Source organism: Acipenser ruthenus, chromosome 26 (genome assembly GCF_902713425.1).
Source record: "Acipenser ruthenus chromosome 26, fAciRut3.2 maternal haplotype, whole genome shotgun sequence".
Taxonomy (NCBI): domain Eukaryota; kingdom Metazoa; phylum Chordata; class Actinopteri; order Acipenseriformes; family Acipenseridae; genus Acipenser; species Acipenser ruthenus.
Window position 1 is genome coordinate 22,137,655 of NC_081214.1, and position 7,103 is coordinate 22,144,757.

Here is a 7,103-nt window from a genome sequence, read left to right on the forward strand (position 1 = left end):
AAAGTGTGTGAACGATTAAACTCTCGAATACACTGGCTCAGTTCCAGTGCAGCTCATCCTGTGTGTAGGTATTACCCATGCAGAGAACAGCTCTTTTACAGAGTTCAAAATGATTTCATATGATTCAAAGGAGGTGTAACGGCATTGGACAAAAACAAAACAAATCATTTAAACCTTTGAATGTGTTTCATTATTTCTTAAGTTGACGTGTAAGGTGCTTCTGAGATGTTATCTTCTGCAGTTTGGGCGCCCCCCCATTGATTTAACAGCCCACAGTGTGTACAGCTGCTTTCACAGAGTAGCTCTAATCTCGTGCTACTTTACCTAAAGTAACCTCGTAAAGTCCAAGATTAGTGATAATCGGGGTCTGTCAAACCAGCTGGTAACGTGCCCAGCTTTGGGAGAAGCTGAAAATGTTATTCTTTCATTTTGTACATGGTTTATCCACAAGATGGCGCTAATAACCCAGTGTTGGTTTATAAGTCGAGAGAAAGAGAGAGAGCTCTGCACTGCAGTTAAGAGAATGCACTTGAATATTCTACAGAATCTTTCAACTACTGTTAAAAACCAAACAGTATAGTAAAGATCTGTGGCTATCAAACTGTGACAACACAGCTGTATATACGATTTTATTTTTGTTCTACTTCTGAGAGAATGCATCATTTGAAAGGAGCATATGTCTTTGACTTTATTAGCTGGAGGGTAAGTTGAATGTGGAGCAGATCAGTTGAATTCAATGAGCGCTCAGTTAATTGCTTGAGGCGATATTCTTCCTTCTGCATTTCTCTCTGGGCAAGCCTAACTGACGAGGGGGGAAACTGTAAAGGGGTTGCAGACAGCTCAAGCTGGATCTTCTCTTGAGTAAACCAGACCACCATGACCCTGTGATCTGTTCACCTGTCAGATCAAGTGCAGGTCTTTCTTTAATTTAATACCCGAAAGATTTACGTCCAGGACCACTTGTTTTTCAGGAGCTGCACTGCACTATTAAACATTCTTGGAGTTTATTCCAGTGGTTCAAGCAGAATTCCTAGAGTCTAAATATACCATGGCCAAGGCACTTGAATGGAGGTGGATGGGTGGATATATGGTAAATTTCAGTGTTTAGTTGCTATAGCACACAGCCACTGCCTGTCGACACTATAGCGAGACTGAATATATATCGTTTTTATGAATCATATGGAGAACCTATTAATTGCTCGGTTTCAGGTACTCTTCAAAATCATTGATATTTGTATTGAAAAGTGTAGGTGTCAGGCATCTTCTGCATCAAATCAGGGAATGAAAGAAGACTCCCATTGCATAGCGGTTTGATCCATTCCTGGTTTTACTATGACTTTAATCAGACACACCTGAGCTTGTTACCTATAGACTGGCAAATCAAGCTTGTATTAAAGCCTGGAATGGGTGACACTGCTATGCAATGGGAGTCTTCTTTCCATCCCTGCTTCAGATGCAGCACTAATGATGACGGCTGGATATTGAAATGGATTTTGGATTAAGGAGAGGTAAGTAGGCTTAGGTCCATTGATATATTTGGGAACAATTATAGTGTAAGTGCTTGTGAAGGCTTTTCATCTTAGACCTATAGGCTAGGTATTGGAACATGGTGGCTGTTTAATTCTGTTGCCTAATTCTTTCTTTCTGCTGGTGACCAGAAGGAAACGGGAATTGGAACACATTTACAGCTTGTTGTTTCCAAACTATACCATCGGTGATGCCTGTACACTTACATTGTGTCAGTGGGGATGCGCTGCTTTTGTTTTTTACCTGCTTAATGCTTTACTGTGCTGCTATGCACAGCTTTGCTGTGATTTTACCATGCTAAAGTGCACGGTTCATTCTAGTTGCCCCTTTGTTTTCTAAATTCTTGTCAGTGAAGAAAGCTGTCAGCACAAGGATATGTTATAGTAAACTCAGTCTACTTAAACAAAATTAAAATGCATTTATTGCTTCATACAATAACAAACCTTTACCATATCCTTGTCTGAAGGGTTTGCATTTAAAAAAAGGAAGTGTATATGTGAATATCCATTTGTGGAATCTAACAGAGCCAAACCCTCTCACTGCTGAGTTCTGATTGGCTAAACTCTTCCTCATGCCAGGCTGGGATTGGCTGTATGCTGCACACCACGAAGCAGCTTCGTGATCAAAAGGTTACTGCAGTTCAACAGGATGCCGACCCTTCTAAGCGAGGCCTGGCTTGAAATCAACCCTACGCAGCACATTTGTTTAGATCAACCCACAAGCATCTGAAATCCAGAAACAGCTTTTGTAGTCTTAATATTTTTATAATATTTTTCTAGATAGTAATGCCGACCCCTTCCTCACTTCAATCTGTATTTATTGAAATACTGCCTCTGTGTTCTGCAAGTTAAGGTCTGTTGGCTACAGGGGAAATGATTCACAACTACCCAGGCAAGGTGCCAACCTACAGTAAGCAGCTTAAGTAAAAGTGGAAGACTCCCCAAAACTGCCTTGGCTGCAAAATATAAAAACATGTTTAAACATTCTGGTACAGGGAGTACAAAACTGTTACTCAGAATGTTATTTAAACATTCATAGGGCGTGCAAACATTAACACTGCAGGAAAGGCAAGTGGTGCCCACCGCGTGTTGATCGGGCTAGACAGAGCTATTGGCAGACATCGAATTCCCTTTAGATGTCTTGCCATGTATTTCGGACATGGGGGACGGTTTTCTTTTCCTGTATCACAATATTTCTAACATCCCCCTTCCTGCCCTCTGCCATTATCGCCTGGACTCCAATTTCAGTGAGCCGCCCCATGACCGAGCCCCCAGCATTCCAGACTTCTGATTGGCTGATAGACGGAGAAGGGTCACTCCTGATAAGCTGAAAAGGAGGACACGTCTCGACTGGTCTGTTGCTTTCTTCGTGATCAAAAGAGGGAGGTTTTTCACAGCAGACTAGAATATTATATCAAGTGCACAGAGCTCCCGAGCATGAAAAGGGTAAGGATACATTATGTGGGGAAACGGCTGCAGGAAGCTTTGTGGGAAAACAAGCTTGTTCATTGACAGCTTCACGGAGCTCTGCTTGTTGGTACATATGGACATTGCTCCAATACCTGTTAAGTTATTAGAGCAAATGAAACACTTCTAGAAATCTTACCTGCTGTCCTGTTCCATTACACCGTGTAACAAATTTTTTTTTTTTTTGGTTCCTGGGTAGTAAGTGTTATTTCCTAATTGCTTATGCCTCAAAAGTATAGAAAATGGCTATTATTCCCCACAAACTTTGCTTTTGTGACCAGGACAGTGATATTTTGAAATGTACCTATTTCCAATGAGAAAACGGGCGAATTTGTGTCTTTTCTTTCACATAAGGTCAGAGAAAAACAACATATGAATCCAAATTAACATGTATTTATACTAAAGTAATACAAAAATGACTACAAAAGATTTAGAAGTGAGTAGTTTTTCGAGATTTATGATTATACTGTAAATCACTTTCACGAATCAGCCCCCAAATGTAGTCTCCCATCATGTTCTCGTTATACTGTCCTTGGTAGCGGCGTTCAAAGTCCAGTATATCCTGGTGGAAGCGCTCACCTTGCTCCTCCGAGTACGCTCCCATGTTCTCCTTGAATTTATCAAGATGAGCATCAAGGATATGGACTTTGAGGGACATCCTACAGACCATTGTGCCGTAGTTCTTCACCAGAGTCTCAACCAGCTCCACATAGTTTTCGGCCTTGTGATTGCCCAGGAAGCCCCGAACCACTGCGACAAAGCTGTTCCAAGCCGCTTTCTCCTTACTAGTGAGCTTCTTGGGGAATTCATTGCACTCCAGGATCTTCTTTATCTGTGGTCCGACGAAGACACCGGCTTTGATCTTTGCCTCAGACAGCTTAGGGAAGAAGTCTTGAAGGTACTTGAAGGCTGCCAACTCCTTATCTAGAGCTCTGACAAATTGTTTCATAAGGCCCAATTTGATTTGCAGTGGTGGCATCAGCACCTTCCGGGGGTCCCAGCCGTACTCATCATACTTCAAGGCATCCAGCAAGGTCTTGATGCTGTTGTAATCCTCTTTGAGGAGCACCGAGTGAGTCAGGGGAAGAGACGGGTACTTGTTACCATTATGGAGCAGCACGGCTTTGAGGCTCCTGGATGAGCTGTCAATGAAGGACAGTATAACGAGAACATGATGGGAGACTACATTTGGGAGCTGATTCGTGAAAGTGATTTACAGTATAATTGTAAATCTCAAAAAACTACTCACTTCTAAATCTTTTGTAGTCATTTTTGTATTACTTTAGTATAAATACATGTTAATTTGGATTCATATGTTGTTTTTTTCTGACTTTATGTGAACGAAAAGACACAAATTCACCCGTTTTCTCATTGGAAATAGGTCAATTTCAAAATATCACTCCTGGTCACAAAAGCAAAGTTTGTGGGGAATAATAGCCATTTTCTATACTTTTGAGACATAAGCAATTAGGAAATAACACTTACTACCCAGGAACAAAAATTGTGTTACATAGTGTTATCCATGGATCCCATACTCACAATTTTGAAAGACAAACACGTTCTAGCGAACATGCAATCAGATACCAGAATTGGTTAAAGGAAGTTATCAGTTTGTATGCCCTTTTTTCAGGTAGTCTGTCACTGTTTTACTACCTTGGTTATTTTACGTCAGCAGTGACTTCAGGTTAAAAGCATGTCAGTTGGTTGTCTTGTAACAGGTAAGAAGGTTGGGAGAAGGGGGGGGTGCAATTTAACTCTCTGTGAAATCACCTATCTGAAAGATTACCTGCAAGCAAGGTGTGAAAAAATAACTTTTAGCACTCTGGAGACCAGATATGTTATTTTAAATAAACCAAAATGCATGTATTCAATTTTTCTTTTTAAATTTGCAATTGGCTTCAGTGCTTAGTTGTTGGGTCGATGCTAAGCCAATGCTGAAACATTTAACGTGCCTCAAACACTCGCTATCTACGTAGAGCTACAACGACAATACTGGAGCATCGCATAGGGACGTTTCCAATTCACACATTCCTAAATAAAACCCCAAATCTTTAAACCTACATGCAGACAGAGGTTTGGGAATGTGAACCAGCAAATGAATTGGCTTTTTCTTTCTGAAATCTGTTTCACAGCTTGCTATTCAGCACATTCTAGACGCATTTGCCCTCAAGATCTTGCAAGACACGTTACAGGATTTATAAAATATTCCTCTTGGTAAGCAGAAGGAGTTTAATTCTCCTCTGAATAAGCGGTTTGTTCATACTCTGGCAGGATCCCAAGCCCCCTTTGTTTCTTCATTTTCACTCCAGTAAAAGTTCATGCTGATTTATTGTTAACATTCGGTGACAGCTTCATTTCAAAGTCCAGGGAAGAACTGCTTATAATCTGTTGGTCTGCGCTCATATAAACCTGTGTTGCACAGTATTTCACACATTTTCCTAAACTTGTTTTATACTTTCATTTATAGCATATTCATAGCAGTATTACATCACATTACACATGTATAAAACACCCCAGAAAAAAAACCCTGGTGTTTATTATCTTTATATTAATTGCTCCTTCATAATGAATGTATATTTTGGGGGTCACAACTTTGGCTACCGGTATCTCCGCTTTCTGGCTGACATTCTTACCGCAGCTTCACCTTGAACTAGTAACCTTTTTTAGACAGCTGAAGGAATGGGCTTGTGTCACAAACTGTTCTTTCCTAATATACATTATTAAGCTGGTCTGTAGTGTAACCCCCCAGGCCTGCTAATCTGGCACGATGTATGGCATTCATTTTTAGTACCAGGGACAACTATTTAGGGCCCGCCACAGCTGAAAATAGCAGCAGCAAGATTGAATACCTGCCACACGTCTCCACATCTCACTCGGCCTGGTCTTGGGGCATGACTCGGTCATTTTGTCTATACTGCTTGCCTACAAGAGGGCCAATGAGGACTGCACATGTCCCCTTTCATATCTCTTTCAATGAAGGACAGATAACCAGGGATTTACAAATAATTCCCTATTAGCATTGGCCACATTGTGACTGCCCTTACACACCACTAACATTAAACCATAGCAAAGTGTAATATGGTGAAGCATAGGTAAGCACTGTAAAGAATAGCAAGGTATGGCAAAGCATATTAATAAACAAACCAGGGGACACTATGATAAGGGTGGTCTCCCAACTGTGACAAACATCGTGCTTCTCATTGTGCCTGTGTGAAAATGTTTTATTATTAGGCTCATGTCTTATTGGTGTTCCCCCCTCCAATCAGTTTCTTTCAGAGTGTCTTGTTCTGGTGTTGCCATGTACTGGAGGATGAGGACCAGAGGAGTCGTTCTTCAAGACTTCATTCAATAGCCTGTGGAATCTGCACCCATTCTCATCCGCAGTTCAGGGCTGTGTCACCACAGATGATTGCTTCCAGGATTGGATTGCAGGCGCTGAAGAGGTAAAGCCAGCCACTGATTATGAAAAACGACTGTACGCCAATCCTGAAAAGGGTCCGTATGTACAGTACTGAATAGAATCAATGTCCTTCTCAATGTATATGAAGTAGGCATTTAAAACCAATATTAGAGCTAGTGTCAGAAAGATCCACTGTATGTATTTAAGGCATAAGAACGGACATATGAACATGACTCTCAGCTCCATGTCAGATATCAGACAAAACTGATGATGTAGTCATGTACTCCCATTTCTCTAGATATACAGTATGTAGAAAGGTGTGACACACAGATGTTCCATCTCCTGTGCTTTATCATGCTTTACTGTGCTTTCTTTTATTAATAATGTAAGGAAGGGTGACTGGAGGTATGGAAATATCCCCCAGAGAGTTATCTAATGTGCATTTCAAAGCCTTTCTTGTCTGGACTCAGTGATCACGGAGCTGCAGGCTGATGAATGGGAAAGTTTCCCCAGCAACAGGCAGGCTTCCATGTGCACTAAACATTTACAGCAGCTGTGCTGCTCCACTCACTCGGCACTGGAGGTTGAACTCTGTCCCCACAGCTGGCAGAAGCTGACTCCCCAGGATGTCTTACCTGCTCTCGATTTCGTGTAGCACTAGTGCTGCAGCTGTGGAGGCTATGAGCAAGATCCCCAAAGCACTGGAGAAC